The 10,702-nt window shown below is 34.9% G+C and overlaps 1 long non-coding RNA gene across 1 annotated transcript; it reads right to left on the reverse strand.

Annotated features, from left to right (window-relative positions):
- Window positions 1-5,582: 5,582 nt before the first annotated feature.
- LOC128672443 (uncharacterized) lies at window positions 5,583-7,483 on the reverse strand. Its single transcript, XR_008404969.1, has 3 exons — window positions 7,370-7,483; window positions 6,714-6,831; window positions 5,583-6,233 (listed from the first exon to the last, which is right to left on the reverse strand). It is a non-coding gene; the product is annotated as an uncharacterized LOC128672443 (long non-coding RNA).
- Between the last annotated feature and the right edge of the window lie 3,219 nt (window positions 7,484-10,702).

Consider the following 10,702-nt stretch of genomic DNA (forward strand, 5'->3'; position numbering starts at 1 on the left):
ATATTATAAAAAGAAACCGCTTCTCTCTGTATTAACGCGGTAAACTCAAAACTACCGTGTGGATTTTTGTACGTTTTTTGCAAATAGTAAATAAAATAAATAATAAAAAATAAATATATATTAGGACAAATCACACAGATTGAGCTAGCCCCAAAGTAAGTTCGAGACTTGTGTTATGGGATACTAACTCAACGATACAATATTTTTTAACAAATACATATATAGATAAACATCTAAGACCCGGGCCAATCAGAAAAAGATCATTTTCCATCGTGACCCGACCGTGGATCGAACCCGGGACCTCTCGGTTCAGTGGCATGAACTTTACCACTGCGCCACCGAGGTCGTCATCACAGATATTACTTAAATAATATATATATTATGTATATAGAAAGGTATATTTGTAAGGTGTATTTTGTAACGAGTGGACATATTTATATGAAATGTATCATATATTTTTAACTTGACGACATAAAGCCAGCTCTTCTTTGGTTTATCCCTTCTGCCAGAGACAGGAGGCAACAACAATAATTCTTGTTAGTAAGTATTCATATTCATTGATTTACCAACTATAAGTGTACAATGATGGACTTAAAATTATTACATATATGTATATGGTTATATAGTATCTAATCTATGCAAAGTCTCAGCATGAAGATACCAGAAATGTTCGAATCAGATTGATAAAGAAAGAAGAAATTCAAATTAAAATTAATTTATTCAAAAAACAAACACTAAACATATATAAAAAATAAAACTAGGCAATAAAAAACAATAAAAAAAACTTCACATTGTGCACGCAATTTGAAAAAGACCCAGCTCAGCATATGTTGTTTACCCCGTGCGAGGTAAGCAGCGCTGGTCTTCCGCTGAAAAATAACTTACACGTGTTTCCATAGAAATATTCTATTTCATTAATAAGGAATTCTCAGGAATTAGTAGTCCGGACTGTACTCCGGACAACGAAGTACTTTTAGATTTTTCTTCTACATAATTCTTGACGCCTATACTAAATAATTAAAAGATTAAACTGAAGCTAAGAGACATACTTACTTATGAACGTAAATAATAAAATTTTCCGTGTGATTTAACATATTATGATTAAAAGATTTGTGTGGGGCTAAATCGGGGCAATATACTTTATTTATATACTTAGTATAATAAGTAATTGTAAAATTTTGATACTCATTTTAGAGCTGACCTCGGGATTTGAGGCGTCACAACCCCTAATGAAATTAAGAACACACGAAGGTGAGAGGAAGATCTCCAGTCTCGCGCTCGTGAGAGCACCTGAGCGTTTTCCCGGTTACTTTCTTAGCCGTTGAGCGCCGGAGCCCAGGGTAGTAGGGAGAGATATGATATACCTAATAATATAATATTTAAGTATAACAAATTAGACGACCTCGGTGGCGCAGTGGCAAAATGCTGCCCTCTGAACCCAGAGGTCCGGGTTCGATTCCCGGTCATGTCATGATGGAAAATGATCTTTTTCTGATTGGCCCGGGTAGGTATATGTTATAGAATACATATAATATCATTGAGTTAGTATCCCATGACACAAGTTCTGAATTTACTTTGCGGCTAGCTCAATCTGTGTGATTTAACCTAATATTAATATTATTAATACCATTGTCCGTCAAGTCAGTGGGACTGTATTCGGAAATGACTTGTGTCCGTCCGGATGGCGCGATGATACGCGACGCGACGGCGCTCTATCCTGACGCCTTGGCGACGCGATGCTTAGTTATATTGGTATTTCGACTTTTTATGTTACCATTGGCTTGTTATATGAGTCTCCCCATGGGAACATGCGATACACAACCCTTAGGTCATGATTCCTCAGCCTGGAGTCTAGACTATAATAAGTATGAGTACTTTGAGCACCCGTAAAAGCGTCTACCACTACACAGGTAAGAATAATTTCGCCCTTTTAATAAATAAATAAATTAGGACAAATCACACAGGTTGAGCTAGCCCCAAAGTAAGTTCTGGACTTGTGTTATGGGATACTAACTCACAACATATATTTTATAACATATATAGATAAATACTTTTTCCATCATGACCTGACCCGTTCAGAGGCAATCACTTTTCCACCGATTATTAGAAAGAAAAACTTAATTTGGCAAAAATACACATTTTTAAATACAGTTTTGCATGAGACTAGTGGTCGTGTCCAAATAGCATTTTGGACACCATTTTGTTCAGTTAAATTTACGAATTCCACTTAAGAATGTTTGAAAAGTTCGTATATAATTTCAAACTATAGTCTATAGCAGTCTTTATGATTATTATAATAAAGGTCCCCAAAAAATCACCTATAATAACACTAGATCAAATTACCCAAAATGCAGCTATCAAATAGATTGTAGTAGCCAATCGGAATAATTTTTATTGTGTGTGTGACAAGGTGCTGGAGCCCGATCGCCGGCGCCGAAAATTGGCGCCAAGTTTCGGCGCCAGAAACCAGACGTAAACAGTTCTTGCTCTTGCTTATAATACTATGTGATTGATAGTCAGAGGACGAATGTTTAATTGGGACAAATATAATGATATGGCGCAGACGTTACGAGCAATCTATAATAATGCTTTTATGTTTAGGTGCACCTGTCCTGACTGGCAAGATAAATTTCGCCTACTTCAGTTTACAATACAAAGTATTATTATAAGTTAATATTAGCACAGAAGGTACACCTGGGATCGGCTCCCGACGAAAGAACAGAGTTCTGTTATCAGAAGCTGATTCTATCTAGGTGTCCTTGGGCATTATTATTTTGTTACAAAAAATGCAACAAGATTTACCTACTTGACGGCAATGAAGCTTTTTAAACGGGCATCTGATGGGAAGTGGTCACCGCAGCCTATTGACGCCTACAACACAAGGAGTGTCACAGGCGTTAATGTTACGCCCTGAATGAATCTTGAAGCTGCTTTTGATCATTTCATTTAGTATTTATATTAAGTTCTAACACTCCTACTATCATCCGTAAACTCAACCGCTTCTCCGCTTTATAAAAGAGGGTTAAATTCCGGGAGTGCCGACAGAAGTGAAAACTTGAATATGAGCGTTGTGCATTTTTGACGTTTTACGAATTTTCGATCAGTGGGCGAAGCGCAGTTTAGCATTTCGAAGTGTGACGCAGCGAACCAATGACATTGCAGTGTGGTTGTCGTTGCGTGACAATGGCGCAATGTGATTGGTTCGCTGGGTCTCACTTCGAATCGATTCGATGGTGAGAAGTGAAATGCCAACCCGCGCTTTTCGCCCATTGGTCACGTGTCCTGACGCGAGTTTATCATTATTTATTACCCATCATAAAAAGTGCACAACGCCGCTAAAGAAGTTACGAGAAGTACAAAAACAAAGTACCTACTTACCTATTTTTTTTTTCTGAACGCCATTAATAGTAAATATGCTGTTCTTCGATAACACACGATGATTTATAGCATTAGAGTTTGAAAGATCGCGTCGATCGCGCGGCAAATCGAGGTCGTTAGTTGGTGATGAATAGATTCTGATGAAATAGAAATATGATGAGTCCAGGACTGATCTAAATGGAGCACTATTGGTCGCCTTCTGATCCACGCACCTGGGGGGATTAGAACCATAAGTCTAAGTAAGCCAAGGAATACGATGGATCCGTGTTTCTTATTATATAAATATATAGGGACAAATGACACAGATTGAGTTAGCCCCAAAGTAAGTTCGAAACTTGTGTTATGGGACACGCTAACTGAACGATACTATATTCTATAACATATACATATATAGATAAACATCCAAGACCCAGGTCAATCTGAAAAAGGTCTTTTTTCATGTTGAGCTGTCCGGGATTCGAACCCAGGACTTCCAGTGTAGCAGTCCGAGTGTGTTATTGCTAACACTGGTGTCAGGTCTTATTCAAGTCGGCTAAAGGCATCTGACACGACTTTTACGTTTACTTACCGCCATCTAGTGGCAGGCATACCCATGTTCGATAAAAACATAAGACGGCCGTGTGGTTTTAAGACCTTTTTATATTTGACAAATATATTTATCTATTATAGATAAATATAGATACGCATCCATTTGCAATATATGTGTTACTGTAAAAGCCCGCATACAGGTAAATCTTAGGTTTTTTCAGAAAATCTTAGGATTTATCGGCATGGGTTGGTAAATGTAAGGATTTATAAATAATTGACGATTTTTTCGGGTTTTTGCCATTAGAATTTTGTATATGCTAGGTTTTGCTACTGACGGCTGGTAAATGTTGGTTTTGGGAATAAAGCAATGATTAATTCTTATTAATCATTTATTTTTCAGTCTAAACCTTACATATTTTTATGTAATAATTATGATATTATGAGAGTAATTAATTAACTAAATAATTAGTAAAATCCTTACCTATTTTGTATTATTTTCATTTGGTAAGTATTTTTATTTATAAATGTTTTTATATGTTAAAGATAAGGTTATACCTTCCTTTAAAATACTTCTTAAATAGTAAAAAATAACAAAAGTAAAATTATTTTCTCAACATTTACCGTGCCTTTGATGTTAATCTTAAGATTTACCAAGTGAATGGTGGTAAAAGTTACAATCGCAAAATTGTTCGTACGTTTACCATTAAGAGTTGGTAAATCTTAGGTTTTACTGGAATATCTAAGATTTACCGTAGTTGTGCTTTTACAGTAACATATGTATTATGAATGAAGTTTTTTCAACCGATTGAGCTGAAATTTGTAGGTATACGTGTTTAGTTTGCATGACAGTGCATTATTACAGTATGCACGATTAGACGATTAGTAGATTAGTAGACACGATTAGTAGACTAGGATCAGCCCCCAACGGAGACTCCTCAACGGTTTACTGCAGGGGGGTATATATTTTTAACCCCCGACGCAAAAAGAGGGGTGTTATAAGTTTGACCGCATGTGTCTGTCTGGGTACGCGGCACCGTAGCTCATAAACAGGTGAACCGATTTGGAGGCGGTTTTTTCTTTATTTGATAGCTAATTTTCATGCGGTGGTTCTTAGATATGATTGATCAAAATCGGTTCAGTCGTTCAAAAGTTGTAGCAAAATAAATATTGAAAGTCGGGGGTTAAAAAGTACGTTTTTTAATTGATCTAACAAATTAACTTGTGTCCAAATCGAATGTAATATGGACCTTTGGCGATAAAAGCTTGTATCAAAAATGGCATTTTTGTAAAATACATCAGTATTTACTCGACTGGGGTTCGTATCTGGGACCATCATGTCATGCCGACTGTTAGACTACAGAGTTCACTGATAGATTTTATATGCAATGTAAATTACTATTTGTTTCTCATACGAATAGGCAATGGTTTCTCCAGGCTATCAAATTTCCCGATATTTCTCGTAATTCCCGCGTTCCCACGCCAGTGTTGCCATAAATCAAACGATTTGGATGCATAGCTTGGTAACGAGTATCCGAATATCATCGATTGATGGATGCCACGAGTTTTAATGTTGTGATTTGTTTATCGTGTTCTGTATACTTGGATAGGTATTGACGCGATTTATATTTACGGTCGTTTTAATCATAAAGTTCGAAGTTAAAAAGACAAATGTTTATTTGTAAAGACAACAACACAAATACAGACAGACACAGTAGCACAAATAAATATAAAAAAACAAAGAGAGCACACATTACATAAGTAAGTGTGTGATTTTCCCATATCATAGTATTATACAGATTTTTAGACTGTACAGTCACGGACGCACGCTTGTCTGTGTTTTAGTTTAAGTAGGAACATATATTTTATTATAGATGCAAGGAAATAAGTACTACACATTTAATGCAAGCGCTAGGAATCGAACTCAAAACCTCCAATATTGCGGGCTAGTGTGGCGACGCCAAATTATTTAGAACTTAAAAGTATTTACATATATTGCTATACAATAAATATTTGCTTACATAAAGGTGATTTATTTATTGGCTCTTAATCGATGTCAAAAAACTTAAATTGTGTAACTAATGTTATTAACAAGGCATTAAAAGTATATTTTTTAATGTTTACAAAACGAAACGTCATTTTCCAAATATCAGAAGTGGGTTGTCACCCTCCCGTCGATCAATCAGCATAGTTTCCCTCCAAATTAACACACCCCATATCCCCGAAATAAATCTAAGAAGTGCATATCCGATCTGATGCTAGGGCGCCAGGGTATAGCGGCAGGCGACGGGCGGCGAGTGCGGTTGTCAGCTTAAGGGGATAATTTTACCCTGAAATTACCAATTTTTATGTTATTTTACTAAGAATTCAAAGTGTCATCATATCTCAAAACGGAATAGTTTTGATTCATAAAATGAAAAAACTAAATTACATATTATTTCTTTTACCAGATCACATTTTCTCTTACTTTTTTAGCTTCAATATCCGTGGACCTAAGGGATAAACACGAGGGATAAAATATTAGGTGAGACAATTTTTCAAATTAAAAATCCGGCGTTTCAGGTTAATCAATTAATTCTATGCAGTACAAAGTCATAGGTTTATTACTATACCAGGCATTTCGACATCAAACCCGTTTTTAAAAAAGGAACAAGGTTATAGCGATATCATATTCTCAACAAGCCAACATGTATTTACCGAGACGGCAGTGCTTCGCTTCCCATAGGAACCGGGCTAGCTCGAATAAGCAGCAGCACAGACTCCAGATGCAGAAAGGTTGATTGATTTACCCAAAAAGATGAATGATTTACCCAAAATTCAGGGTGATACTCCCTCGCTACGAACACTGGCGTCAGAGGCGTCGCGCGGCGCGGCGTGGCGGCGGCGCGGCGACGGCGCGGCGAGCGTCCCGCCGGCCGGCTCACCTCACTGCCAATACACCCTATTTGTCAGTTTATTATTCTGAAGACGTAACGCTCATTACCTACTAGTTTTGGGTAAACACAGGAACGACTTTTTGGAGTTAAGTAATTTGGTTCAGCGATCATGTTAATTTAAGTTAAAGGTTTTTATTCGAAGCCAACGGTCACATTCAAGCATTCATTATCCTTTAAACTTTATTAATTTTATAACCGGCCGCTTGTCTGACATCAACAACCCTTGAGAATGATAATGTGGCCAGTTAGTTGTCAAATTTTCTTCCATCTTTCTATTACGTATTTAACTTGTACGACACACAGGAGAGGATAATGACCCTTAGACTAATGTAGGGCGGGAACCACCAACCAACCAGAGCCCAAGAAAAAATGTGTAATCTATATAATTATTGCCTTAAATATCGATTTTGATTAAATTAGAATACACAAATGCTCATAAAAACTATCCATATAAAGTCAAAGTGTGTCTTTATCAGATAACTTATATAATAAATAAAAATAATTCCTTCAAAAAATAAAAGGTTACGCACTGTGAGACCTTGGTGCACTTCTATTTAAAACAAGCATTTACAAATATTGCATCGTAGTGAGTACCTAAGTCACTATCCTATAAACAAAACGTATTCACACTAAGTTGCCATTCGTGTGAGTACCTAGACTTATGTTCAAGTGATCAAAAACAATTAATTCTACCCTCCGTCCTGAATGACGGCCGGGCCGCAATCCTAGAACATGTTATAAAACTTTTTACCTAGGTGAGGTGAGGAGAAATTAAATAGGTAGAATATGCTGCCCAGACTACTAGATAATAGACTATTTAATTCTTTTCACTTACAAAGAACAAAGCTACAAAGAATTCTAATAACTTTTATCGAATGCTTCATTATATTTCTGTTGTTTATGAAAAGTTGGTTATATCTGATTAACCCACTGTGTTGTCAATCGAAAGGAAGAAAGAAAAGCTATTTATTTGGTATCATTAAATTTGCAATAACAACATTACTATTCCTACTCTTACGAAGGCTTCATTAAAAATTTAAAATAACACCTACCTACATAAATAGGTCAAATGATATGTAATTATAACACAAACAAAAAAATTTCCTATGTTGCTGCAAAGTAGAAGAAACTGTTTTTATCTACTAACAGGTGCTAAATCTTTGCTATGTATATTACACATATTCACCTAAATTATTTTATTTTTTTCGAAATGTATTAGCCTAAATTCTGCGACAGCAAGGCGAAAGCTAAAGACGTGACTTAAGTTTAAAACTCCAAGTTACTATATCCATTCAGCCAACCCATTCAAGTTTTTCAGGATGCGCACACATAAATACGGAAGCGACAGGATTTTCGCGCCATTTTCCCTTAGCCGCCATGCTGGACACACGCGCGGCCATATTGGAAAATTGGCTGATTACGCGGGAAACTTTGTGATTTTTTTAACATTCCGACAATAATTAGGTGCTTAGGACTTGTGCTGTTTTGATGTGTTTTTACAATGTTATCGGAATACTCAAAGCGATAAATAGGTGAGTTTCTACAAATTAAAGATATGTTTGTTTCTATTGAACAATTTTACTTTTGTATATATTGTCATATCCGTACATGTAGTCCTTCATGGAAAGAAAATAGTAAGAACAGGGTATAAGAATCGTAGGTACTTACTTCTGAGTGTGACACTTGTTTACGAATGTAATAAAATATTGAGAATAAATTAAAATTGTGCATTTACAAAAACACAGACAAAGTCCCCTATGAGGTTTCCACAGTTCGATAACTGTGTGTTATTGTCAACAATCTCCGTCAAGAATTCACATATCTATAAAAAAAATATTCATCATATTTCTGGCCAGTCGGCATTGTGAATTAAATTAAAAATAAACTAATAATCTCTCATTGAAATTTGATATAAACTGATGAAAGTTATTATTTAGAACTGTCCAAACACCGTTTGTATCTAGCGAGGTTAACATTATATTTTCGTTAGGTTCTTAATTTCTTTCTGGCTCTAATGGATTTTCATACTATTTATCCATCATAGGTTTACAATATACTTTACAGGCAGAAATAATATTGCAACATTAGAACTTTTACAGTGAGTTAAAAAAATGTAGCTCGTATCGTCTCCTATGCAACGTAGCGCTGTCTAGTGCTTCGTTGATGATGCTACAAGCTACGACTTTCAATTTTTATTTAAGACTGTTCAATCGTTAGTAAGTTTGGTTACGGGTGGGTTGCCCCGTCAGCTTTGACGTTACCTTTAACGTGCACAGAAAAGCGCGAAGTACTCCATTTGGTCTTAAACATCAGCGATTAAAATTAACGTCAAATTTGAGGGTGCAACTCACCCTAAGTGTTAATTCAGTAATGTTTTACGAAGCTTTGAGTTCATCTGACGTTGAATGTGTAAAGTCAATACGTTTAGTCAGAAACTAGACCTCCACAGGAACTTTTTCACGTCAAATTATAAATTATATGATAATTGTCAAAGCCATAAACACAACTGCCACGTGGGTGAATGTCAGGAAACGACTACAAGAGGTAGCTTCTACTTTTCATTTCCAAAAAAATATCCAATGGAAAAACACAACACAAAATATATCTAATAAAAAAAACGAATGTTCACACGTCAACACTGTAACTCGTCAATACTAATGCAACACGACAATCAAATTACATTACCATTTTAATGTTGAATGATATACATGGTGTAATTGTGTATATAGTATATACCACACCCTAATGACGTAATACTGATAGTGTACATCATCTCATTGACGACAGAAAATTGTTGTTTATTATAGTAACAATCATCACGTGGACAGACGTATTTTATAGTTGTTGCGGAATGCGACAGAAATATAATTAATATCATTGCAAATTTTTATTACGTCTCTTGTTAGATATTGAAAATTAAGAAGTCTGTATCATCATAATGACATAAATTTCATTTTATTTTCGCTATTTTTAAATTATTTCATTGAAGTAATTCAAATATTGTAATGTATATTTTTGTGTTAGCATCTAGAAGAATCGTGGACTTATTGCTTTTGCAATTTTTGACTTGGAAGTTGTATATAATATTTCTTATTAAGTCAGTATTGACAATGTAATTGAAGTTACAAGCGAGGTTACAAGTTGCAACTCATAAACATTTTTAGGTAACATTCGTCTTAACGTTAATGTTAATGTTTAGGCAAGAACATAACTTTAATAGAATATTGTCTGTTTGTTCTAATAGTAGTAATATTTTTTTTCTCTTTCACATACCTACTTATCACGTAACTTTGGAATCGTATGCAATATTATAAATAATAAGAATAATAAATAAATGTCATAAGTTTATATACAAATGTTGATCGGCCATTAATTTACGCCATCGGCATCCAAAAATTAGAATAAAGATTTGACGAAGCAGGTTTGATACGTTCCATTGCATTTTTCCAAAATTTGTTTGCAGAACAAATTATAACGTCGATCTTTTAGGAATGCCATTTTACGTGAGATTCTAATGAAATTTAACAACTATTGTTAATGATTAGTCACCATTTTTTAAAGGTGTTTATTAGCTTCACTTGTAATAGGATTGTAATGGAATCTGTCATAATATTTTCATTATTTGTATTGGAGTTTAGTTATTTTTAACAACAAGAAATAGAACTCGTGTTGTGTGAACTTTGATTGTTTTTTTTTTCAATAATAGCTTTAGTACACACATTTTATTGAAAGTAAATAATAAATAAATAAATATATTAGGACAAATCACACAGATTGAGCTAGCCCCAAAGTAAGTTCGAGACTTGTGTTATGGGATACTAACTCAACGATACTATATTTTATAACAAATACATATATAGATA

Source organism: Plodia interpunctella, chromosome 9 (genome assembly GCF_027563975.2).
Source record: "Plodia interpunctella isolate USDA-ARS_2022_Savannah chromosome 9, ilPloInte3.2, whole genome shotgun sequence".
Classification (NCBI taxonomy): domain Eukaryota; kingdom Metazoa; phylum Arthropoda; class Insecta; order Lepidoptera; family Pyralidae; genus Plodia; species Plodia interpunctella.